This window comes from Arvicola amphibius, chromosome 3 (assembly GCF_903992535.2).
Source record: "Arvicola amphibius chromosome 3, mArvAmp1.2, whole genome shotgun sequence".
Lineage (NCBI taxonomy): Eukaryota > Metazoa > Chordata > Mammalia > Rodentia > Cricetidae > Arvicola > Arvicola amphibius.
Window position 1 is genome coordinate 106589764 of NC_052049.1, and position 27943 is coordinate 106617706.

The window sequence follows — 27943 nt, forward strand, 5'->3', positions numbered from 1 at the left end:
ATGAGTGTTCTTTTACATTTAAAGGGGGATATAATATGGAGATGAGTAATTTGCATTGATATGGATTTTGCTTTAGTGATTTAAATTTAAGGTCAATTTTGTTATATGTATATGTATTTCTGATCTTGATTAAGGTATTATGATTTTGTAGTTCATTCAAAAATGTAATGTATATAGGTTGTTAATGGATAGTCATCAATAATAGTAAATCTTGTAGTCATGTAAGATTTTCTAGATATATAGAGATATATTTCAGTTAGATAGGCATTCCTAATATCTTTCAAAGACTATAGAATATTCCACTTAAATGTTTTAATAACTTAGGGCTTTTCATGACAATGAAACACATCTGCTCCTGGCAGCACCAGCTACTTCAAGAGGAAGTGGGCATCGAAGAAGCTCCTTATGGAGTTTGATAGCCATTTGGGCAAGAAACTGCTCTTGCCTGGACTGTTGCATAAACTGGACACAAAGAATCTGCAGAGAGAGGACTGCTGAACTTGCCTAAAGGTGAGATGATTTTTCGGGGTTCCTGACTCATGAAAGAGTCTGCGAGACATTCTGCAGGACACAGCAGAAAGTGAATGAACTGCCTTCGAAATTTCCTGCTTCATGGAAATGTCTCTGGATACTATGGGCCTAAAGGTCGAAGATAGATGCCCCAACGGTACAGAGGAACTTTGGGTGACTGTCCAGGCAGTGAGATGTTTCTGTGATTTCTAGAGTTTGGAAGTTGCTTACTTATTGTTTACTTAGGTAATATTATATCCTTCTGAAGTCTTTGAAGGAGTTGAAGAATAGATAGATAGTTGTACTTTTCCTTAGTTATGATAAAAGATAAAGTAGATATATATATATATATACTGTAACTGTAATTCTTACTTGATAACTTTTGTTATATGTAATTATGCTATGTTAAAGTTAAAGCCTTCCTTTTTGTTTAAACAGAAAAAGGGGAAATGATGTGGGAGGGTCTTCTGTTTTAATAAAGAAACTGCCTTGGCCAGCCTAGGCGGGTGGAGTAGACAGAACAGGAAGAAGGAAGTGAGGTAGATGGCTCAGTCAGATGCCATGCCTCTCCTAAGTTAGTCAGACTGCTGTGCCTCTCCTAGGGAGAGAGATGCGATGAAGCCAGCCACCAGGTCTGACGTGCTGAATCTTTCCTGGTAAGACACCATTCGTGGTGTTACAAAGATTATTAGATATGGGTTAGTCAAGATGTGAGTAAGAGGCTGAAACTAATGAGCCAGGCAGTATTTAAAAGAATACAGTTTCTGTGTAATTATTTCGGGTAAAGCTAGCGGGCGGCCAGGAGCTGGGCAGGATGAAAAGCAGGCCTGCCCGCAGCCCCACACTAAAGATAGATAGATAGATAGATAGATAGATAGATAGATAGATAGATAGATAGATAGATAGACAGATAGATAGACAGACAGATGATAGATAGATAGATAGATAGATAGATAGATAGATAGATGATAGATAGATAGATGAAGAGAAGGTTTTAGTTAATAAGTTCTCTGACTCTAGCGAACCCTGACTAATATACTGTGATTTTCTTTTTTCGTTTTTCTTTTTTCCCTTTTCTTATTATTATTAAAAATTTCCATCTCCTTCCCTCCTCCTCCCCCTTCCCTCCTCCCTCCACCCATACCTCCACTCCCTCCCTCTCCAGGCCAAAGAGCCATCAAGGTTCCCTACACTATGTTAAGTCCTAGGTCGTCCCAACACCCCCAGGTCCAGGAAGGTGAGCAACCAAACTGACAAGGCTCACACAGAGCCCATCCTTGTCATAGAGACCAAGCCCATCACCATTGTCCTTGGCTTCACAGTCAGCCTCCACTGTCAGCCACATTCAGAGAGTCCGGTTTGGTCGTATGCTCCATCAGTCCCATTCCAACTGGACTTGGTGATCACCCGTTAGTCCTGTCCCACTGTCTCAGTGGGTAAACGCACCTTTCACGGTCCTCTTTTAGTTTCTAATTTTTCTATTTATACTCTAACTACACATCTGAACAATCATAGCAAACACTTTAGTTTCACATTATATACATTTGAAGAAAATAACCTTTCATACTATAATAAGATAAAGAATATGGGAAACAGTAAAGTTGGGGGTTGAGTGATATTTATAATGATGTCATTACAACCATGGCAAATTTGTTTATTTGTTTTGATCCAGTTTGTAGGTACTTGTTAGTGGAAATCTATTTATCTATTAATTATATCTTGCAGTCATTTATTTGTCTATTAAAATTCAAAACAAAGAGAAAGGAGGAGTCACAGGGAAGTGGGAGGGAGGAAAGTAGTTAAGAAGGGAGGAAAGAAGGATGATAAAAGAAAATGAGAGGAGAACTGAAAAGGAAGGAAGACACATAGGCAGAAAGATAAAAAAGGAAGGAAAGAAAAAGATAGAGATAGAGAGGGGGTATGTGTTCAGCAGGTAAGCTTCTTGCTGTAGGCAATTACTGATTTCCATTGCTGGCACCCACATCATGGACAAAGTTTAGGTTGTGCTCAAACCTTCCCACTTAACACAAGCTGTGTTATGCTTGGCTAAACTGTGGAGAAGAATTTTAGGATATGCTCTGTTTGACTGATTGGACATTAGTTTGAAAAACCCAATATTTCTGCTTGATGTGTTTAATCATGTTTCCATTTTTTGGCCTTTCTTCTAGAAACAGAGCTGCACAGAAACTATGGCATCTCTCTGGTTTATATGTTGAGGAACTACTAGGCTCTTTTCCAAAGCAGCTGCCTAATTTTCCAACACAGCAGCTGTGTATAAATTTTCGGGAACCTTTGATTTCTCAGCATGATCTGCTCTTTTTTTAATTATAGCAGTGGTAAAATAGAGGATGAATTCATATCTCCTGAATTTCATTTTCTTCCCAATGAGTAAGGACATTGGACATCTCTTCATGTACTTACTGATAGTTTTTGTCTTTGAAAAAATTGTCCTAAATCCTTGTGTGAAAATTGTGCTACCTATCTTTCTGCAAGATCTTTGCAAGTTCTAAGTGGAAGGCCTTGTCAGATGGCTTCTTTGAAAGCACCTTCTTCCATCCTTCATGTTGTTCTGAGCTGCCTTTTTCCTTTTAAAGATGGCTTTAAATGTCCCTTGGAACCTTTCTTCCTAATATTATGAGGGATTGGTATTGTTTAATTGTTGGGTAAATTGACTAGAAATGTCACTGGGCTTCTCCTTTTTCTATTGCCAAGTCACCCTTTTTATTGAGGATAAGTTAGCCTGGTTTGCTCCCCACTGCTGTGAAACAGCATGCCCACAATGTACATGGGGAAGACAGAAGTTATTCCAAGTACTAGAGGCAGAAGATGCAGAGGTCATGGGGGTGCTGCTTCTTGGGTTGCTCCTCAGGGCTTGTTCAATCTGATTTCTTATAGCACCCAGGGAGACCAGACTTTTTTTCATGAGAAAAAAACTATCCTGACTTGATGGGGTGTCATGCTATACCTGAATCTGGGGTCCTATATTCCCATATATATTTTGTGGTCAATCAAAAATAAGGCAACCCTGATTTTCTCTAAGAGAGAACCATTACAGCTGATTTCCTCTCTGCTTCTAATGGAGATTCACAGAAGAAATATCCTTTTAATCTCAACTACTGCCCATGTTGTTATTACTTTTGCTTCATTCTGGTAAGGAGAAACCCTGCAGAAATGGACCAATCTGCTGTTTATGAAAATAAGTTATTACTTTGACTATGCTACCCTGTTGGAGCTTCCAAGAATAGACTCAGATCTGTGTCAGCAAAAGACCTTGACACGAAATTCTTTCAAGATACATTACAGAAGGAGGAATCCAGGAAAGTGGCTGGCTCAGAATGGGTGGAAGTGACACTTCCAGGGCTTCTTAGGAATGCAGTTTTCCAGGAAGATTTTCAGGGAGGGAATTGGTCAACTTTCAAGCCCCTTGAGTTTAGATAACCTGATTGGTTAGATTCATGATTGGGAATTAGTTGGTTTTATACTCAACTATTGATTGGTTTTCCTAAAAAGGGATTGTTTAGTTTTATGTTCAGTTGATCAGAGGCCAATTTGGTTCTGGTTCCAGGAACAAAGTGTATTCTTTTGCTCTGGTTTTATGTTAGCTTGTGTTCCTTTTGTTTTGCTTTCAGGGTTAGGGTGTGTTTCTTTCTCTGAATCAGTTATTCTCCCCCCTTCTACCTTCTCTCATCATCTGTGTGCTCCCAATTTACTCATGAGATTTTGTCTTTTTCTACATACCACAGAGATTAGATCCATGAATATATCCATTAGGGCCCTCTTTGTTGTCTATGTTCCCTGGGATTTTGCATTGTAGGTTGGTTGTCCATTGCTTTATGTCTAAAAGTCATTTAGGAGTTAGTACATTATTTGTTTTTCTTTGTCTAGGTTAACTTATTTTATAAGGTGTTTTATAGATCCAGCCATTTGCCTGGTAATTTCAAGAGGTCATTATTTTTCTTCCTGTGTACTACTCCATTGTATAAATGCACAATTTCTTTATCCATTCTTCAGTTGAGGGGATGTTTTCAGGTTCTGGCTATGAGAAATAATGCTGCTATAGATATAGATGAGCACTTGTACTTGTGGTATGATTGAGCATCCTTTGGGTATATATAAACGTGTTATTTATAGATACTGAAGTAGGTTGTTCCTTTTTTTTTTTTGCTTTTCTTTTTTGATTTTTCAAGACAGAGGTTCTCTGTAGCTTTGGAGCCTGTCCTGAAACTATCTCTTGTATAGCAAGCTGTTGTCAAAATTACAGAGATCCACCTGTCTTTGCCTAAAAGTGCTAGGATTAAACACATGCTCCACTACCACCCAGTTTGCTTCCTAATTTTCTGAGAAATCACCATTTTGATATCCAAAGCAGCAGTACCAGTGTGCACTCCCATCAGAAATGGAGGAGTGTTCCCTTTATCCCACAACCTCTCCAGCTTAAATTATCATCAGTGATTTTGATATTGGCTATACTTACAGATGTAAAATGGAATCTCAGAGTTGTTTTGATTTGCATTTCTCTAATGACTAAAAATGTTAGGCATTTCCCTAAGTGTCTCTTAGTCATTTTAGATTCATTTGTTGAGAGTTCCCTGCTTAGTTCTGTACCCCATTTGTTATTGGACTTTTTGAGGAACAATTTCTTGAGTTCTTTATAAGTTTTGGAGATCAATCCTCCATCCAATGTGGGGTTGGTGAAGATCTATTTCAATTCTATAGGCTGCCGTTTTCTCTTGATGACAGTGTTCTTTGCTTTACAGAAGCTTCTCAGTATCAGGAGGTACGATTTATTAATTGTTTCTCTCAGTGTCTGTCCTACCGGCATTATATTTAGCAAGTGGTCTCCTGTGCCAAAGCATTCAAGTGGTCTTCCTACTGTGTATTCTATGAGGTTCAGGGTATTTTTTTATGTTGAGGTCTTTGATATATTTGGACTTAAGTTTAAGTGGCCAAATCATTTCATATGTTCTCAGTAATGGGTTATTTTCATTGTGTTGTTAATTCCATCCACTTAAAAATGTTTGAAGTATGTTTGTGTGTATACACCTGTGCCATGCTGTGTATGTAGCACTGACAGGAAAACTGACAGGGGTCTATGATCTACTTCCACTTTGTGAGTTCTAGTGATTAAACCTATGGAGACATTTGACTACAATCGACCAAAATGGCACTTCTTTGGGTTTAAATATTATTCACGAATGAGCTGTTGGAGAAGTGTCTATGTGTCACTGCTGAAGTGAAGAATATGAGAAAATTTGTTGAAATATTGTACATACCCCAGAGATAGTTTCCAGGTCATCAGATTTAGCAGCAATGAACTTTACTAAAGGAGGCAATTTTCTAGTGAATAATTTTGGTCCTGGGAAAGTGTTACAAATAAATCTCTACTCCTCAAAATGAACAAATTTTACTGTTGTGACATTTCTTCAAATTGAATTTGAGCACCAGTGAAATGGCTCAGTGGGAAAGCACTGTGTGAGCAAGACTAGAAACCTTACCTCAATTCCTATAGAACATCAAGCTATGGTATTACATACAAAGTTGTTTGCTGATTCTCATAAATTATTACATCCATATCAGATAAATGAAAATATTTCTTTGAATACACACATGAGGTATTTAAAGTTTCTTATAATTTTTATCAGTCATTTTAACATTAACATTGTTAAATTCTCTCAAAAACACAGCACATTTGAGTTCATCATCTACCCTTGGACTGTACTCAAGAGTAAGACAAATGAGCATCATGAATTCAAATGTATCCCTGAATCATCTACTGACATCCAAGGTAAGATGAATATCAAACAACAAAATTTCAATAAAATTTGTGAAAAGATGAAAATCAAAACCAGAAACACAATCCACCACCCTTATGAGAAAAGTATGATCAAACATGGCCTGATATTACAATAACCAATGGGAAAATTATATTATAGGGGCTCCATTATATACATTACACAAGAAAAATACCTATCAAAAGCAACAGGCACAACAGAATATGAACAAAAGACATGGAAAGAATATAAGGTCTACAAAATAAACTTCACTAAATAGATTTGCCACACATACAACACACTCAAGTGACTCCCTCAAATATTTCAAAATAGACACCACAATACAATTATCTTCTCCATCAGCCTTGAAAACATGGTACATAATTTACTTCCTGCAAAATTATGATGTAAAATAATTTTTCTTAAACCTGAAGAAATCTGTGATGTTTAAAGTCATTGACAATTTTTTTTCATGAATAGGAATTTCTTCTTTATGAGTTTGTGATCGAAATAGAATTTAAAACATTTACAACACTAGAGTAATGGCTACGTGACTAAGAAATGTTCATTCCCAAGAATAAGGTCAGATTTTTAACAGCTTGCTCTAATTCCTGCAAGAAGAAGATCAAAAATCTTAATTTTCTCAGGATACAGAATGAACATTCAAATATCCACACACACACCACATAATTACAATTAAAACAACATAATTTTTCACTCATGGACATTTTTCTCCTGCAAGCATTCATCACGGTAAAAGAGGAGACAAGGCATCTGACAGCTCAGTTACAAAGTTTTTCTTCATAAATTACTTCATGTAAAGAGACAGCAAATTTAAGCTTGAAGTAAAATAAATTACTCCTTCTAAGTTGGTGGTATCATTTAGAAAGATTTAGGACATGCTGTTCTGCTGAAGAAAATATGTCATTGAGAGTAGGTTATGAGAATTTACATCCATGCACCAGTTCCAGTTCCCACTCTCTGCTTCATGCGGGAGATTAAGGATGTGAGTTCTTAAGCTCCTGCTTCATGTGCCATGTCTGACAATTTTTGCCATGGAACTTTCATGGTGATCCTTTTATCTTCTAGAACCAAGGGCCAAATTAAATGCATTTATAATTTGAAGTAGAGATGATATCACAACAAAAATGGAGTGATTACACATTTTAAAATATTTATACCTGAATTACTTATGCCTTGCAATTGAAGAGAAGTATAAAATCTAATAAGGTTTCATTATCATTCAAATTCATAGCACAAGAGTTACAGTTCTGGAGGGAAAGGTACCCTTACTTCCTGAAGTCAGGAAACACCTACAGTTGTGAAGAGAAGAGCACCACACTAGATGAAGCAATAATGTTCCTCTCTGAGAGAGAGCCATCACAGCTGGGATCTGCTCCAATCTTCTAAGAGAGTTTCCCAGCAGAAATGTCTGGTACTGATCTGCTCAAATCTGCTAACGGAGTGCCTCAAAAGAGGTGTCCATTGCTTCTGTGCCCCTCTGGGTTAAATGAGTTTCCAAGTAGAAGTATCAATTATATCTCAATTCAAGTCCACTAGGGAGTTTCTGATCCATTCCAGTGAAAGAATGTCTTCACAGAAATCTCAATCAAGAGCTTTGTTTGGGAGGGAAGAGAGTGACTGCCTCTGCCAGGGTGTAAAAGAACATCTGCCAACTCAATGCGCATATAGGGCTTCTTAAAACCAGATCTCTTCCAAGGAGATTTTTTTTAAAATCATATTTTCTTTTTATTTGATAGTAATAAGGTATATACAATCTATGATGTGAGAGATAATGGATACAAAATTTGAAAACAGGACAATAATTGGCTCAGTATTCCATTTGACATGTGATGGCAATGAACAGAGAAGGCTTTTAGATTTAGAAGCTTCCTTGTCAGTACACTATATTTTTTTTATTGAAAGATTTTGTTTTTATTTGGGCTTATTTTCTTTTTTTTCTCAGTTTTTTATTAAAAATTTCCATCTCTTTCCCTCCTCCTCCCCCTTCCCTCCCTTCCCTTCCACCCATACCCCCACTCCTTCCCTCTCCAAGCCAAAGAGCCATCAGGGTTCCCTTCACTATGTTAAGTCCAAGGTCCTCCCAATTCCCCCTAAGTCCAGGAAGGTGAGCAACCAAACTGACAAGGCGCACAGTGAGCCCGTCCATGCTGTAGAGTTCAAGCTCATCGCCTTGTCCTTGGTTTCTCAGTCCTCCTCCACCGTCAGCAACATTCAGAGAGTCCGGTTTGGTCCCCTGTTCCATCAGTCCCATTCCAACTGGACTTGGTGGTCTCCCGTTAGATCTGTCCCACCATCTCAAACTGGTCAATTTCAATCCCTGAGTTGAACAAGCTAAGACATGGGCTGGATTTTGTGCTCAGAGACTGGTTGGTTTTGTGCTCAGTTGGACAAGGGTAGAGTGTGTTTCTTGGCTCCGGTTTGAGAGCCAAAGTGTGTTTCCTTCACTGGCTGTTTTTAACTTTTTGGCTCTGTCTTCAGGGTGATGTTGTCTCTATAACTAGCTCTAGATTCAGGGACAAAGTGCTTTCCTTTGGATCTCATTTCAGTACCAGGGTGTGATTCTTTGACTGGCTCTTTCTCCTACCCATAGGTCTTCATAAATTCAATAATTACGTTTTGTCCATTAGTTTGCTTGTGCACAAAAGGAATCATATTAAACAGATTATTGACACTATCAATTTTTTCTACATAATGAATGCTTTTAGTTATCTGACTGTAAGTGTATTTGTTTATGATCTTGCAAAATAATTTAGAATAAGCCCTCAGATTGTTCTTCAGGTACACAAAGGCTATTGTAATTTACAAAAGCTTTATCAGATTGATTACACAAAAATGTTTATATATAAAGTTTCACTGCAGTATGATTTTTGTCATGCTTTTGAAGACTACATTTATTAAATTTATAGTTTCCTTCCTGGATGTTTTTTTTTAATGTATTTTTAAATTATTGTGACAAAGGATTTACCATATACATTCTATCAATGGTTTTTCTCCTGTATGTGTACATTTATGCAATTGAAGATGAATAAGACATGAAAAGGCATTATCACACTGATTTCACTTATACTCTTTCTTATTCTTTTAAGCCTTTGAAGATTATTGTGATCTGCAAAGGTTTTACTATACTGAATACATCCATGGGGTTTCTCTCTTTTGTATGTTCTTTTATGCCTCTGAAGATCATTGTGCTGTGCTCTTACCACACTGATAACCTTCAAAGAGTTTCTAACTAGGGTGAGATCTTTTATGCCTTTTAAGAGAAAAGTGTGAAGTGGAGGATGGGAAGAGCTTGGGGGAATAGGATGGTTGGGATATAGGAAGGGTAAATGTAACATTAAGCAACAAAAAAAAAACATAACAAAAAAAAATCACAGGAAGCTGGAAATGCCTTACCACACTCATTACATCCATAGGGTTTCTCTCCAGTATGTATTCTTTTATGCCTTTGAAGATGAACATGCTGGGCAAAGGCCTTACAACACTGATTACACTCATATGGTTTCTCTCCAGTGTGTCTTCTTTTATGCACTCTAAGAGTACTGTGCACTCTAAAGGCCTTACCACACTGATCACATTCATAGGGTTTTTCTCCAGTGTGTATTCTTTTATGCACTTGAAGACTACTGTGCACTGTAAAGGCCTTACCACACTGATTACATTCATAGGGTTTTTCTTCAGTGTGTGTTCTTTTATGCACTTGAAGACTACTGTGCACTGTAAAGGCCTTACCACACTGATTACATTCATAGGGTTTTTCTTCAGTGTGTGTTCTTTTATGGCATTGAAGATTACTGTACTGTGCAAAGGCCTTACCACACTGATTACATTTATAGGGCTTCTCTCCAGTATGTGTTCTTTCATTCCATTTAAGGTTACTGTCATATGTCAAGGGTTCACCATGTTGAATATATCCTGAAAGATTCTCTCCAGTTTGAATTCTTTCAATCCTGCAAGGATAATTGGCACATATAAAAGTTTTACTACATTCAATACACTGTTGTGCCTACACATTTGTATGAATTAATTTTATAATATGTTCCAACTATAAAGAGGAATCAGATACTAAGTTTTTATAACTGTGTCTAAATTCATGTTTTGCTCTTTAATTAGGCACTGTTTTGCAACTTGGAAGATACCTCCAATTTTAAATTCCTTTCTTTTATGACTTACCTTTTTACCTTCACAGAAACTTTTTTATATGATATTTTACACATATGTGAAGAGAACTGGAGAAACCCAGAGTTTTAGCATTCATAAATTCTCCTATACTGTGAATCATATTGCATATGCTATATGAACTAGGACACCCAAAAGTATTTGCACAGTTCTAGAACTCAAAGAGATTTTTTTTGCAGTGTGAGTTTGTTCATGTATTAACAATAATGGTGGAAAACTAGTTACTTGTATACTTGAATCAAATTCAACAAGTATACTCAACATGGGGACTATGGGTTATCTAATTTTTCTTAGAGAGTGGTATCCTACATCTCTCTATATCCCTATGCTCGTACACTAGTATCAAGAATAACATATGGGCCAGGCGGTGGTGGCACACACCTTTAATCCCAGCACTCAGGAGGCAGAGGCAGGAGGATCTCAGAGTTCGAGACCAGCCTGGTATACAAGAGCTAGCTCCAGGACAGGCTCTAGAAACTACAGGGAAACCCTGTCTTGGAAAACCAAAACAAAAAAGAATAACATATGGTATACATAGTAAAGAAGAATAACAAATAAAAGATTTCCACATTGAATTCTCAGGGTTTGACTTGCTGTTCCTCACAGACTTGTGGTACAGATATCAAGGCTTCTGCAAACAACTGCCACTTGACTCAACTCTGACTGCTTCTCTCACTAAACTTAGCACAGTCATAAGAAGTGTATGAGTAATACAAGATTTACTATGGGCTATTTGTTTAGTACAAAGTTTTGCAGATATACTTATCATTGCTTCAATGTGTATACCTTTTGTATTATGAGTAGCAAGGAAGAAATTTATTTGCAGATCTACAACAAAACTCTCATGGTCCTATGCCTCAAAAGACGATATCTTTCTACCCATTTCCTTTCTTGACTTCTTTCTTAAAAGAATGTCATTCAAATGCAACTCACATATATGAAATATGGATTTGTTAGAATTTGATAACCATTAGTGCACTTAAAACTGTGCTTATTTATTTTTCTTTAGACTAAAACTTTCATGACACAAAAAATTTTAACAGAGGCACACTGTTATCAGCTTGCACATAAAAATTACCTTTCATGTCTTCCAGAAAATGGGCAGTGTTCTTTAGTGTTATGGTCTTCCCAAATGCATCCTGAAATATAACACCAGAAAATGTATGTTATATTATTGAAAATTGTGCAGTAGTTAAAGTGTTATCTTAAGGAACCCTTAGGACTATGACTGCTTTATTCAACTCGTTCTTCTTATTTTTAAACCAAATTACAGAAGAACATCATTAACCAAGAAAAAGTTGTCCCCTTATTTTGAAACATGAAGGAAATTCATTTTTACCTATAGTAGTGAGGTTCCTGTAAGTCTCCAGCATCACATCTTTGTAGAGATTCTTCTGGGAAGGATTCAGCAAATTCTATTCTTCCCGAGTGAAGTTGATATGCACATCATCATAGGTTACTGCCATCTAAAATATTTCATTCATGTACATAATAGAAGCATATGGTGACAACATTGTAAATGTATACTTCTTTGACAGTATAGTCATAAAATTCTGGTGTTCAACACTAATATTCCATGACAAGGACAGTCACTTTTGAAGGAAATTTGAGAGCCACCTCTGTCATTTCTGTACCCTTTGAAAAGAACTTACAAAAGAACTGTCTATTAATAGTGACAGCCAAGGAAACAGATCAACAGGACATAGTACATTGAGGAAATTGTTTGAAGAAATACTAATTGCAAAATAGAAAAATACAGTGGACAAACTGGGTTATTGACTCATGCCTTTAAGCACAGCACTCAGAAAGCACAGGTGTGTATATTTGTCTCTGAGTTGAGTGCCAGCCAAGTCTATGAAATCATGTCCATGATAGGTGGAAGTACACATTAAGACCCTGTCTCCATAGCAAAAATCACTGAAACAAATCACATTGAAAGAATTCAGAGATGTTTACTGAAGTTCCTACAAAGAATTATGCATTCATTCCAGTTCTGTATTCATATTCCAGACAGCTGAAGTGTCCTATTTTCAACAGCAATACCAAGAACATTTTATGAAAAGGTATTTCATGTTTAAAATAATTACAAATGGACAGATGAAAACATTAGCAATATAAATGTTGGGCATAACAAATTAACACAGTTCTGGAAATAAGGTTGAGTACTACTGAGCTCTTCCTGGTCTTGAAACGAGGTGGGCACAGTTGTCAGTACTTACATGGGGATCACAACTATTTATTATTCCAAGTTCAGGATTTCTGAGAAGCTTTGATCATTTTGATGACCAAGTACCCATATCCATGCAGACACATAAAGCAGTCAAATTGAGTGAAAAATTAAAAGCAAGCACCACAAGCAGAAAGAAGTTCATGCACCTGTAATTCAGTGACTCAGAATGCTCAGGCAGTATTGTCATGAATACATGGCATCTTGGGAATCAGTGAAACCCTCTGTCAAATTTAAAATTCAAGATATGTATGAAGCTGAGCACAGCAGCATATGCTTGACAAGTAAAAGCCTATATTCCAGGGTCAGCACCCAACAACATAAAGACAAATAAAGCTATGAATGAAGGCCCCCTCACTTTACTTTAAGGAATTTGGGGCAAATGTTACTCAGACAAACAAACAAAACAATTAAAACTGCAGGCTACCAAACTCCTTAGCACTGAACAGCAACTGTTTCTTCTATATTTTGTGATTTACAGATCAAACCTATAATGATGGTAAAAGCATTTCCATATGAGTGGGAAGTTGGCTGATTAATTCCAACCACAACACAGTAGACATAAAAGTCAGAAAATTTGTTAAGTATATTGAGACTCATCACATACAATGAGGAATTTCATCTAAAAAGGCCTTTCCTACTAAAGGTTTATAGGAAAATGAAAGGCCACCAAGGAGAGAAACATGGTCTTTGGTGGAAGATTATTCATTCAATGAACTGCACAGACTGGACCAAGAGAGTGACCCAGGAGAGCAGACCAAAAGAGCAGGCCAAGACAGAGGGCAAAGACAGACCTTAGTGGTTTTGCTATCTGAAATACAGAGTAGTCCAAGAACAGGTCTCAAAAACAAAAACAGTGACTTTAAAGATTGGACCAAGAGGCGAAGACAGTGCTGTCACCAATTGAAGGATGAGATGGGTAGGCACTAATAAAAGAATTAATCCAACAACACAGAAAGCAACATTGTAATACCAGAACCTAGTGGTCATACAACAGGAAGATTTGATCATCCTAACTCAGAAGAGGCAAAAGAAAATGATTTCCAATATAACTTTGTGAGGATGATGAGGCAATGAAAATTTCCTTAAAGAAATTGAGGAAAACATAAACAAAAAATTAGAAGACATCAATAAATCTCTCAAAGAAACCCAAGAAACCAAGAAAAAAAACATCCAACAGGTGAAGCAAACAACTTAAGACTTGGAAACTGGGGCCGGGTGATGGTGGCATGCATGCCTTTAATCCCAGCACTTGGGAGGCAGAGGGAGGTGGATCTCTATGAGTTCAAGTCCAGCCTGGTCTTCAAGAGCTAGTTCCAGAAGAGACTTCAGAGCTACAGAGAAACCCTGTTTCGAACCCCCACCCCCAAAAAAGACTTGAAGACTGAAATAGAGGCAATAAAGAAAACACAAATGAAGGAAATTCTGTATATGGAAAATCTGGTTAAACAAATGGGAACTGCAGCAGGGAGTGTAACCAACAGAATACAAGAGATAGAAGAGAGAATCTCAGGTGCTGAAGATACTATAGCGGAAACCAAATCATTGGTCAAAGAAAACAATAACTCCAACAAATTCCTTACACAAAACATCCTGGAAATATGGGAAACCATGAAAAAATCCAAACCTAAGAATAATAGGTATAGAAGAAAGAGAAGAACACCAACTCAAAGGCACAGAAAATATATTCAACAAAAAAAAAATCATAGAATTAAACTTTTCCAATCCAAAGAAGGATATACCTATGAAGATATAAGAAGCTTAGAGAACACCAGATAGACTGGACAAAAAAAGTCCCCCAACATATAATGATTAAAATGCAAAACATAGAGAATGAAGAAAGAATATTAAGAGCTGCAAAGGATAATGGTCAAGTATAATATAAAGGCAGACCTATCAGAATAAGACCCAAATTCTTCATGGAATCTATGAAAGCAAGAAGGTCCTGGACAGATGTGCTGAAGACGCTGAGACCATGAACGCCACTATACCCAGCAAAGCTTTCAGCCACCATCAATGGAGAAAACAATATATTCCATAATAAAACAAGATTTAAACAATACTTATCCACACAAACCCAGTTATACAGAAAGTACTAGAGGAAAAACCGCAACCCAAGAAAGCTTACTGTAAACACAGGCAACAAATAACCTGAATCTGCAAACCGCAAAGAAGGGAAACACACAAACACTACTACAGAAACATAACAGGAACTAGCAATCACTGGTCATTTACATCTCTTACAATCAATAGACCCAATTTACCTATAAAAAGGCACAAGCTTAGAGAATGGATGCAAAAGCAGGATCCATCCTTTTGTTTTTATAAAAGAAACAAACCTAAACCTCAAAGACAAACATTGCCTACTAATAAAGTGTTGGGAATAGTTTTTCAAATCATATGGACCTAAGCAACACACAATTATAGGTATCCTAATAGGGAACAAAATAGACTTTAAAGTAAAGACAATCAGAATAGATGAAGGACACTTTATACTCATAACAGGAATAATCCATTAGGATGAAGTCTCAATCCTCAACATCTGTGCCCCAAATATAAGAACACCCACATATGTAAAAGAAACATTACTAAAGCTTAAAATGCACATCAAATCTCACATATTACTAGTAGGAGACTTCAACAACCTACTCTCCCCAAAGGACAGTTCAGTTAGACAGAAACTTAACAGAGAAATAAGACAACTAACAGATGTCTTGACTTAAATGGACTCAACAGACATCTACAGAATATTCCACCCAAATACAAAAGAATATACTTTCTTGACCTGGAGAGATGGCTGAGTGGTTAAGAGCATTGCCTACTCTTTCAAAGGTCCTGAGTTCAATTCCCAGCAACCACATGGTGGCTCACAACCATCTGAAATGAGATCTGATGCCCTCTTCTGGCCTGCAGGCAGACACACAGACAGAATATTTTGTACATAATAAGTAAATAGAATATACCTTCTTCTCAGCAGCTCGTGGTACCTTTTCTTTTCTTTTTTTTCTCATTTTTTTATTAAAAATTTCCATCTCCTCCCCTCCTCCTCCCTCTTCCCTCCCCTCCCCTCCCTTCCACCCATACCCCCACTCCAGCCCTCTCCAAGACAAAGAGCCATCAGGGTTCCCTTCACTATGTTAAGTCCAAGATCCTCCCAGCTCCCCCTAAGTCCAGGAAGGTGAGCAACCAAACTGACAAGGCTCACAGTGAGCCCGTCCATGCTGTAGAGTTCATGCTCATCGCCGTTGTTCTTGGTTTCTCAGTCCTCCTCCACCGTCAGCCACATTCAGCGAGTCAGGTTTGGTCCCCTGTTCCATCAGTCCCATTCCAACTGGACTTGGTGGTCTCCCGTTAGATCTGTCCCACCGTCTCAATGGGTAAACACACTCCTCAGGGTCCTGACTTCCTTGTTCATGATCTCCCTCCTTTTGCTTGTGGTACCTTTTCTAAAATGGACCACAAACATGGTAACAAGGCAACCCTTGACACACACAAAAAATTGGAATAACCCCCCGTGTTTTATCAGATCACTATGTTTTAAAATTACAATTTAACAACAACACTAATCACAAAAAGCCTAAAAACCCATGGAAATTGAACAGTGCTCTATTAAACTACCCCTGGGTCAAGGAAAAAATAAAGACATACTACAAAAAAGCTGCTCTCCACAAAATTGGAAATGTTAAACACATCTGGACAGGGTTAGTCAGCAAAATAAAATCAACCTAATGACAGCAGACAACTTATCCATCTGTTTTTGACCAACTTTGAGGAGACCTGATTTTGAAAATCGGGAGTTTCTCTCTACCACTATAATCCATCAATCTGTCACTGAAACATTCATTCAACAGTGTCAGTTTTTCTTTTACAATGGAGAAATTGTAGAAACTATGAACACTGTGGCTCCTCCCCCACCCACAAATCCAGGACAATTGGCGGAGTCAATGGTACCGCTTCAGTTTCCACCACCAGTGCAACCGCAGCTCATTCAACCACAATTGCAGACAGATCCTCTTGGTATTATATAAAGAGAATGTGATTGCAAATGGCCTGAAACTGGACAAAAGAAAATCTAGACATGCAAGCTTCAGGGTTTAGTAGTATATTTCATGTTTCATACAGATAATCCACATTAAAAATGACAAGACATTCCCTCTTTGAACTATGAGGTATTCCCTGTTAACTTACATTGCAAACCTACAAATGTGGTAAGCATGACTGGAGAGGCTTAATTTTTATAAACAAATACTAGTTATAAAAATGCAAAGCTGCTGCTGCATGCAGCCTTATTGAATCAGTATATCATTTCTGTGGCAATTTCTGTCACATTATATTGTGAATAAAATTGTTCTATAGAAATTAAATGATTCAAAACCCATATATGATATGTTTAATGTTTTCTGCCTGCTTTATGGCTGGTTTTGTTATTTGATGTGCTAATTTGGGAACTTAATTCACATTCAAGCAGTCTGGATAGATAACTAAAGCCCAGTTAAGTATTTGATAATTTCAGACTGCTATGCCACGCTTGGGATGTTGTTTGAAAGAAAGAAATAAAATACATGGAACATATTTCACATTTCCGCACCTTCATCTTCTAAGTAAATCTGTGGATGATTTGATGAGGAGTGAATGAACCTGTTTCTTGTGCTCACATACCAAGGACACACTTGTGGTTAAAGTGAGTTGATAATGTTGTGTAAAGGATGGTTGTCACCAACTCATTTCTTTATGATCTCTACTGAAAAATACATTTTGTATACAGTTAATTCTGTAAACAGATGCATGTTCATAATATCGATAATGGTCATGTAATCTTAACCTAATATATTTTAGATATTTTAACTTTTCCTTCATGGGAAATACATTTAGTATAGTGTAGAAAAATGCTTCATGACATTTTCAGATAAGGTTATATAACTTTTCATATATAAACATGAAATTTGTTGTAGAAAATTCTTTAAATGAAACAAGTAATCTAGGACTTCATTTTAATCTGTTTCTTGAATCTATTTTTATGTGGCCCTTGAGAATATATCCCCCAAAAATCCATTGCTAATACAGCAATAAAACTAATTTGAGTACTGACAATCTTCTTAGAGTATTTATATATAAAATTACAAACTTGTATTCATACTCTTTCTGTGATATGTTGTTTTATAGTCCAGAATGGCTTTTGCAAAATTTTTTAAACCAGATTTCCCTTTTGATGTTGGTACCAGAGTTGCTATAAATGACTGCTGCTTTAGGGGTTAAATATTTTGTTAGTAGAGATATAACCAATACACTAAATTATGATGAAACTTTCTGACTGGATAATAGGTAAATATAGTTGGGCTATATTCAAAATTATTTTAATACCCTAATTATATCATTTGTTTTACTGGAAAAAGAAAAATGGTTTGTTGAGAAAAAAAGAAATGAACAATTTTCTGAGTAGGTATCACGTACCATAATTGAATCAAGACCAAGTGAATAATTTAAATCAACCTATAACCTGCAAGGAAAGAGAAGTCATTCCAAGCAAAAAAAGCCCAGGGCCAGAGAGTGTCAGTGCAGAATTCCATCAGAACTAAGATCTAATAACAATACTCCTCAAAGGGGTCCACATAATAAAAACAGAAGGAACATTGCCAAACCCCTTTTACGATGCTACAGTTACCCCTATACCAAAACCATGCAAAGATTCAACCAAGAAAGAGAATTACAGACCCATCTCACTGATGAACATAGATGCAAAAATACTCAATAAAATACTAGCAAATAAAATCCAAGAACACATCAAGAAATCATCTACCATGATGAAGTTAGCTTCATCTCAGAGATGCAAGAATGGTTCAACATACAAAAATCTATTAAGAATCCTACCATCTTTAAGTTCCTTTCCTGACATCCTTTAGTAGTGAACAACTATATGACAATATAAGGCAAATTACCCCCTTTCTCCCACTAGTACTCTTGATTGCTAATGCATCCCAGAATCCATCATTGGCTAGGGCCACCCAGCTGGGACTCACAATATTAGCAGCTTCTCTACTGGAGGATCAGAGATCAAATGACTCAGACAGTACAATCATTCCAGTTCTTCCCTCCCAGCCCAGCAGACAGGGCCCCAGTTTAGAAAGGTTGTATTTAGTATACATTATTCCACTCCCCTAGAGCACATCCAGTTCCTCATCCAAAGTATAAGGTCCTTTGTGTGCACATTCAATTGCACACTCACTTCCCAGTGCATCCATCCCATTGACTCAGAGATAGGAAATCCTGCTGACAAACAGGTACAAAACACGTGTTGATGAAAAGCTGAACTCATGCTTTTCGGTTTTCAGCCATAGCAGGAAAAAAGCTGTGCCGTTTTAAAATGCCAGTTTTCTGGGCCGTCCTGCCAGGGCAAACTCTGACTCAGGCAGGCAGTCCGACTGAGTGTGGTCTGTGAGCAGAATGCAGCAGCTTGCTTACTGGCAAATACCTTGAAATGCCATAGAGTTGTGGCAATAAAAATGGCTACAGCTGGTACCTCTGCAATGAGGCTGGAAAGCTAAGGAATGAGCTGGATCCAGCTGCCAAAGTCACGGCTTTAGTCCTACCAATATTGTTTGGTAAATTAAAGACTCATGTGATCACAAAAAGAGAGATATACAGTAAAAGAAAGATTCAAAGTTGAAGTAAACGTCTAAATGTTTTACAGTGTGTTAAAAATATATGCAGGCTAAAGGTTAAAGTTCTTAAAAGTAAAAAAAAAAAAACAAAAAAAACAAAAAAAAAAAACAAAGAAAAAAGAGAGAAGTTGGGTGTGGTGCTACACACCTTGAATCCCAATGCCTAGAAGGCAGAGACAGACAGATCCCTGTGAGTTCAAGGTGTCTTAGCACACACCTTTAATCACTGCACTGGGGAGGCAGAGACAGACGGATCTCTGTGAGTTCAAGGACAGCCTGGTCTACAAGTGTTATCCCAGGACAAATATATACAGAGAACCTGTCTCAAAAAATAAAAAGTAAAAATAAATGAAATAGAGGTTAAAATAAAGCCACACAAAGATGGAAAATACACAGAGAATCTTGATGCTGTTTGTTATTATGTTCTCTTTGAATTGTTTGAATGCTGAGGAAGGAGCAACAGCTGCAAAAAGATATTTGTTTATAAATGCTGCTAAACTATTCCAGAATAGATATTTTGAAAATACCTTGACTTTAAAATTTGGATCTAAGGACATGATGCTTTGAAAAGGAATTTCTTCTTTTATTTTCACAGAGGATGAGACCCTGTGGATTGCGTCTATCCCAATATGGTATGACAGACCACGCCCTCCTGAACGGTTGCTGTGATTACTTTAACCAACTGATGACTGAGATGAACCTGGCACACAGGTTATAACACAAAAGATCTGATTAACAGCACCCCCACTCAGCAGGAAGATGTTTGGAGAGAAATAACTGTGCCCATGTTTGAAGGCTTAGGTCACAAACAATCCTACACCAGTTTGGAATTATGATTAATAGAATGGTTATTTATTTAAAAGGGAAAAACTTACAGATCACCGTCCCAGCCAACAGCCCTCTGAGCAATCAGGAAGGGAGCCTAGTGGCTGGAAGCAGAACCAGAAGCCAGAGTGGAGTGGAGGAAAGTGGCCCCGTATTTTTAAAGAGAGAGACCACGCCCCAATGGGCTGGTATCTCAGCAGCTATTGGCTAAAGTAGCGGAAGGAGGTCCCGCAACACATGTTCTCAAATATTGTTTATAAATGTTCTTTTACATTAAAGGGGGATATGATATTGATATGAGTAATTTACATCGGCATAAATTTTGCTTTATTGGTATAAAATTAAGGTCAATTTTGTTATATGTATATGTATTTCTGATCTTGATTAAGATATGCTGGGAATGACTGAGAAGACAGGTGAGCTTGTCTTATGAGCTTAATGATCTCAATTTGAGCCCCCCAGAATCTATTAAGGACATTTTGTGTCCTCACAAAGTAGGATTTTGTTGCTGTTGCTTTTTGTTTCTATTTTTCTTCTCAGTTTTAGATAAGGTTTTCAGAAGGAAATGCAACTTTCTTCATCTACCTATATTGATGCATTGCAGCATACAATGGCTTTTCTATAGACATTTGAAAGACTAAGCTTGTGCCTTAGTAAATATCCAACGCTGAAGATCTTAAATAGAGAGTCTATGAACTAAATAACTATTTTATTCAAGGCTTTACACATCACACTGCAGTTTTTTTTTTTTTCCTGGGCTTGAAGCAGATTCTCCCTCTCCCTGAAGCAGAAAGCTGCAGAATCTTAGAGCATGGGGCCTGCTTACCCAACATGCTCCCTGCCTGCAATTGAGCTTGATTTAACTAGCTTGGCTGTCATCTCTATAGCTGCTTCTTCCAGTATAAGGCTGTAACTTTAGTCACCTCTAGCACACGTCTTTTTCTCCAGGCCTCTGGACACTTGCCCCGACCTGCAGACTAAGGAGGAGTCAGGAAGAGGGTGAAACACTCAGTGAGAGAAATTTCTTTTGAGGTTGGAATCAGGAAATCAATGTTTCATTGTAGGGAACCGTTGTCGGTCTCTCTTCTCTCTGAGTTTTCTGCAGTGACCAACTGCCAGCTTGAGATCTCTGCTGCCAGACAGAGTCTGGCCTTCAGCTCTGCTGCTCCTGGGTGACTCTTCCAGCTGCTATCCGTAGAAATTCTTTCTCCCCTTCCCCAAGCCTATCTCCCTGACACCAGGGAAGGTCCTTTTTTCAGGGCTTGATGTCCTCATCCACCTTGCTTAGCTGCTACCTCTGCGCTGCTGCCCAGATATGACTTGTTTGAACACTGTCAGACTTTTCCAATAGCTCAAAACAGCAGATGTCAAAAATAGATCATTCTTTGATAGATTTGTGTGACTGATGTGAGTTGTATAGAAAATACCTCTGTTATCAGAGAGATGGTTTTCAGGGAGACTAAGGAGGTGTCCCCAGGCTTCATCTGCTGTAAGGTTAGTCTAGGGTTAAATAGGGTACTCAGGATTGTTCACAAGTTGGCAAGTTCTTTTGCGCTAAGCTATAACCTCAGTCTGAGAGTTGTAAATGGCCATAAGAATCATCCTGAAGGACTTAGCAACAGCCCTGTACAGCCTTCAAAATTGCTGATTAGGATTATCCAGGTATGGGAAACTAATCCTTCAAGAGGGTTTCCAGCCTGTAGATCTGAAAGTGAAGGCTGGGCTTCCAGGGGACTGAACTAGCATGATGTATACTCCCAGTTGGAAAACCACCCTTGGACACTGTGGTCACATAGAGTGACAGCAGGGAGAGGCAAGTTAGCAAGCAGTCAGATTTAGAAAGAACAGCTTCTGGATTTATTTGGGACCCTAATTGGAATTATCCTAATCTCTTGACTCTGTGGGTAAAAATAGCCATGTAAATCATAACCTTATAATTAAATCCCTCTGTTTGACTTTATATTACATGCAAGATTTGTACAAAATTATAATTCATGAAATATATTTATTAAAATCTGTTTTAAAGAAAGAAAACATTGTACATATATTATCTTTATACTTGAGAACATCTTTTAAAATATGTAATTTTTTCAACTTATGACTTGAAAATTGTATAGGTGTGTGTATATAGTTTGATTTTAGTCCCTTGTTAATTACCTTGTAGCTTGTCCCAATCAGAAAAGGCCTGTCCCTCCAAAGTATATCCTTTTGTTCTCTTAACCCATTAAATTGAAAAATGTTGCCAATATTTACAGAGGTACAGGTTTTTCAATTCCAGTATGGGTAACCTACCACGGACCAATTCCCTGAAGAAGAAGAAATGACTATCTCACTCCAAAAAGATATCAAACGCAAATCTCCTCAGTTAAGGATTGGCCTGAATGTGCCACTCCCAGATCTGTGCTGAAATATTGATTGGGTTGATGGTGCATGTCTTCTGCCGGTAAAAATACCTGCTTTGAGATCATGACTACTGTAGCCCTGTCATGAACAGAAGACACTGACTAGCAGGAGTCCTCCGTGACTTCAGGCTCTTAGAAACTTTCTGACACTTCTCTCTGTTCTCTGAGCATTGGTTGCAATGTGATAGGTGTTAGGGGGAAGACAGGACAATACAGATGTTCATTCTGAGTTAAGCATACCACAGTCAGTTATTTATTTTCTGCAGTGGGCCAGAAGTAAAATAATATATTAAAAATAATAAAAAATGAAACAGTGGGTAGTTTCAATACAAAGTATTAAAGAAAAAAAGGACTAAGTAAGAAGATTATAACATAGGATGCCATTTGAATCACAAAGGTATTCATGGGAAGAATAGGGAATGGGGACTGAAGAGATGGCTCAGTCTTTAAGAATTCTGCCTTCTCTTTTAGAGGACCAAAGTAGATGGTTGAGGTCCTACATGGCAGCTCATAACCATCTGCAAATTCAGTCCCAGGGAATACAACAACCACTTATGGCCTCTGCTTTATGTAGTATGTTATGTATAAGAGTATCTCTCTGCATGTGATATACAGACATGCATTTAGAGACTCATACATATAATATAAAAGTAAAAAAAAATTTAAATGGCTCTTATACTAGACGAAGAATGCTAGGGTTAAATTATGACACCTATAATAGTCCCTGTAGACAGTTCGTTCAACACTCTTTGTAATTATAGAATGGTGTTTGTAGCACTTTAAGGTGTTTTAGTGATTTACTGTTTAATGGACACTTCCGGCCTCTCCACCTGAGCACCATTAATCAGGAGAGTTAATGCCGGCATCTCCCCTCCTTTTCTCTATATATCCATATGCCCACACTACGATTTTGAAGCTAGTCCGGCAAGAGAGAAGGACATAAGCTTCAGTTTTTGATATGTAACCGTATCATGAATCTTTTAATGATGTGCCATTTCCACAGAAACGTGCAGTCACCATGGAGCATTACTGTGGTCTAATCACTGGCAACAAGGAGTCAAGTAAGCCTGATTTAGGACTCTTAATGACAAGGTCATTGGACCCATTACAACTCCTGATCTTTGATGTCATTCTATTAAAGTTTGTTGTTTCCAGGTACTGCCTTTAAAAACCATTTAGGTATGTTCTTAAAATTTAGCCAGTTTTGTGCCTGGGACCAGAGTGTCTCTGGGTTTAAAGTTTTATTTTCCTGAAAAACCTACTTCATATGACATTTAATATTTAATAGCCATCAGAGTGGCCTCTTCTGATATTCCTTCAAAACTCAATACTTCTGTTTTTGTTTTCTCAAGTACATTTCCTGTTTTTATTGAGATGTATTTGATTTTATGTTTTGAATATGAATATATTGATGAGTAGTTTCTTACTCTGTAGCTTACATTTTTTACTATCAAGACTGTTTCTTCTACTTTATTTTCTGAGAAATTTCTTATGCAATCCTAAATGATCTGGAACTCATGTACTACCTCAGGCTGGCCTCAGTGGCAATTCTTCTGCTTATCTCTGCTTCTAGAGCATTGGGATTGAGCCATGGGCTACCATAAATTACTCAAGTAATTGTCATTTCAATGTCTATTCTCTGGTTTCTCTTTAAAATTATGACTTTTCATGTGCCCTGTTAAGTTTTTTCTTTATTCAAGATTTTCTGATTGTTTACACTTTCTTTTCAAAGGATTTTGCTTTTTATATTGGTTCTTTCTCAGTTTTATATATGTACATGTACATTCTGGTTACTATAACCTCTCATTCTTTCCTATCCCCCCCCCCCATCTCCATCAATCTTCCCTTCCCTACCTGTTCTTCTCATAGATTTATGTAATTTTGTTTTATAGCATGACCAATTTTGTTTAATCATTGCCATCTCTATGAACACTGGATTGGGGCTGTCCATTGAATCCTGGTGGGTTTACCCTTGGGTATACAACTGAAGGCTATGAATACTCCTTTACTGATTCTTAGGATATTACTCTCATAATGGTCATGCAAGTTTTGCATCAGTGAATATGTTGTCCCTGGAAGATAGTATTATATTTTGTAAGGCTCACAGATAGTTCATATCATATTCTTTTCTCTCTTCAGTGATATTTCACTTGTATTTTAATAAATAAAGCTTGTCTGTAGATCAGAAAAGTAAAACAGCCATACTGGCCAGCCTTGCAAACCAGGCAGCAATGGCACACAACTTCAATACCAGTAGCCACAATAGCACATACCTTGAATCCTAATAGCAATGCAAGTTTGTCATAGAACCCATGCAGTAGTGATACACACCTTAATCCCAGAACTAGAAAGGATTATGAAAAGGGAAGAGACAGTTCTCAGTCTCAGTCTCATTCTGAGGTTTCCTGGAGGTAGGATCATCATTTTCAGACTGAGGTCAAAGTAAGAGCCAGTGGCTGACTGCTTTGTTTTTCTGGTCTTCAGGTTGAACACCAATATCTATCTCTGAGCTTTATTAATTGTACTTTATCTCTCAGCAACCTTTATAGTATCTCTTGATTTCTTCATATCACAGAACTAAGGTTGTAGTGACTTCAGCATTACCATATTAACATCTCACTTAGGTAGGCAACTGTGAACAATTGCTAGACTCTATCTTATTTTCTGGGCTTCCTTAATCAACAACTCATATTTGGTTATCCTTTTTCTGACATTGGGGTTTTGTTTAGTAGTCCATAGTTCCAAGGTAAAGTCTTCTCCAGACATGTAGATTATAGTCCTTCCAATTTTTTGGGGGGATAGTGTCTTTTTCCATCAAACTACATTAACCTGAATGGAATCCACAGGTTCTCATCTTCTAAGGAAACAAAAGCAGAACCTCTTTTCCAAAGTACCATATTCTTAATCTCAAATATTGAAGTCATTATGCCTTTATAATATATATGCTGGTTTAGCTTAGCAGTCCCCAGAATCAAATGTTTTTCATCAGTTCAATATTAACAGTCAAAAATTCCAAAGAAAACAAAATCCAGACTCTCTGTGTGTATTCCATCTTTGCATGGCTTATGTTTTTACTCTATTTTAAATGCTTATTTTATTATCTTTATTCTTTTAATCTATGGCTGTCTGTATTGTCTGTACTCTTTCTTTTCTCTCTTCTAATCCAACAATGTTGCCCATTCAGAGGTCTATTTTGTCTGAATCTGTCTTATTGTATATCAGTAATCATTTTCTGACCAGGAGAGTTTTTTTTTTTAATATTTTAAGCAGGTTTGACTAGAACTAAGACTGGAACTTTGCTTGCTGGCTCCACCCCATCCAATATGGTGGTGCTATGCTTACCACCTCTGCAAGCCAGTTCCAGGGATAAAGAGGGTCTATGTCACCATTTGTAACAATTTTTAACATGCTGATCACAAACCCCATTAAGTGCTCCACAGCAGGAATACTGGAAAGAGCCAGAGCCCTTAGTGTGGCCAACACAAAGCAGGCAGTTTGGCTATTAAGATTGAGTCAGGAAGACTTCTTTTAAAGGAGCTACCCCTCTTCTCAACACCAGCAAACAGAACTTGTCTGAAAATGTGCAGCTCCCAAGAAGCTCCAATTGACTACTGTTTTTGTGGGTCTTGAAGCCGCCCCCCTCTAAGCTTTCTTAGTCTTTATGTGAAGGTTCTTGCCAAATGTTTGTGTGCCATAATCCAATGAATTTTAAATTCTATTGTGAGGTTTTGGTCTCTGTGTATTCATTGCATCAAAAAATGTACTATAACACTGTCCTTTTTCTATTTTATGAAAATTTTCTTACTTAATTGTTCATTAGAAATGGCCAATGTGCTATTCTGACATATTGGACTTATTAGATGTTTTGGACTAGAGGTATTTAGATGGTATCTTTTGCTTGATAGGTCTTTTTCTTTGCTTCCAATGTGTACCTAGAGTAGAAACCAGCAGCCTGAATCCAGATAAAGTGTGATGAATTTCATGGCTGGACCATTTCTCAACATCTCTACCTCCCAGGTGTTAGTATTTCCACATTGATCTGTGAAATATTCCCAGGTGTTTACAGGGATATCTGTCAATGACGAAACTCAAAACTCTACAACTTTCCTACTTTTTCTGAAATAGCTTAAGTGCTTAGCCATCCATACTTGCCACCCGATCCGAATGGTAAGGAGAGAGATTTCAAAGGGAGATCACTAACAATCTCCATATCCATGTCTTGGCTTATAGCTTCATATTTCTCAGTAGTCATTGGAGCCTGTTTTCTTAGTAGTTTTCTGCCTTTACAAGAAGTACTAAAATTATTGTTTATAGGTCTCTAGTGCTCTATGGCTTGAATAACCTAGTCTAGTATTTCTGTGAGTGGAACTCACAGTGTTTTGTCTTGATCCTTGTATGAGTTCTTTTTTTTTTTTTCATTCTCATGGTTTATTTTTTTTTATATTTAAAAATTTCCATCTCCTTCCCTCCTCCTCCCCCTCCCTCCGCTCCTCCTCCCCCTTCCCGCCCCTCCTTCTCCCCCTTCCCTCCCCTTCCCTCCACCCATACCTCCCCTCCCTCCCTCTCAAGGCCAAGGAGCCATCAGGGTTCCCCACTCTATGCTAAGTCCAAGGTCCTCCCAACTCCCCCCAGGTCCCGGAAGGTGATCGACCAAGCTGAGAAGGCTCCCACAGAGCCCGTCCATGCAGAAGAATCAGAGCCCAGCGCCAATGGCCTTTGCTTCTCAGTCAGCCCCCGGCCACATTCAGAGAGACGGGTTTGGTCGCATGATCCATCAGTCCCATTCCAACTGGAGTTGGTGATCTCCCTTTATTTCTGTCCCACCGTCTCCATGAGTGAACGCACCCCTCACGTTCCTGACTTTCTCCCTCATGTTCTCTCTCCTTCTGCTCCTCATCAGGACCTTGGGAGCTCAGTCCAGTGCTCCAATGTGGGGCTCAGTCACCTTCCCCATCTGTCGCCAGCTGGAGGTTCCCTCACGGTCCTGACTTTCTCATCTTCTCCCTCCTTCTGCTCCTCATCAGGACCTTGGGAGCTCAGTCCGGTGCTCCAATGTGGGGCTCTGTCATTTTCTTCATCTATCGTCAGGTGGAGGTTCTATGGTGATGTGCAAGAAATTCATCATTATGGCTATAGGAACTGGTCTTTTCAGGCTCCCTCTCCTCAGCTGCCCAAGGAACTAACTGGGGGCGTCTCCCTGGAAACCTGGGAACCCCTCTAGGGTCAAGTCTCTTGAAAACCCTCAGGTAGCTCCTTAAATTAAAATATATGCTTCCCTGCTCCCATATCCACCCTTCCTATATCCCAACCATCCCATTCCTCCGAGCTCCCCCCATTCTCCCCTTCACA

At 38.0% G+C, this 27943-nt stretch overlaps 1 pseudogene; it reads right to left on the reverse strand.

Moving 5' to 3' along the window:
* The window catches only part of LOC119809331, a 67168-nt pseudogene extending 46097 nt beyond the window's left edge, over window positions 1–21071 (reverse strand).
* Window positions 21072–27943: the final 6872 nt, after the last annotated feature.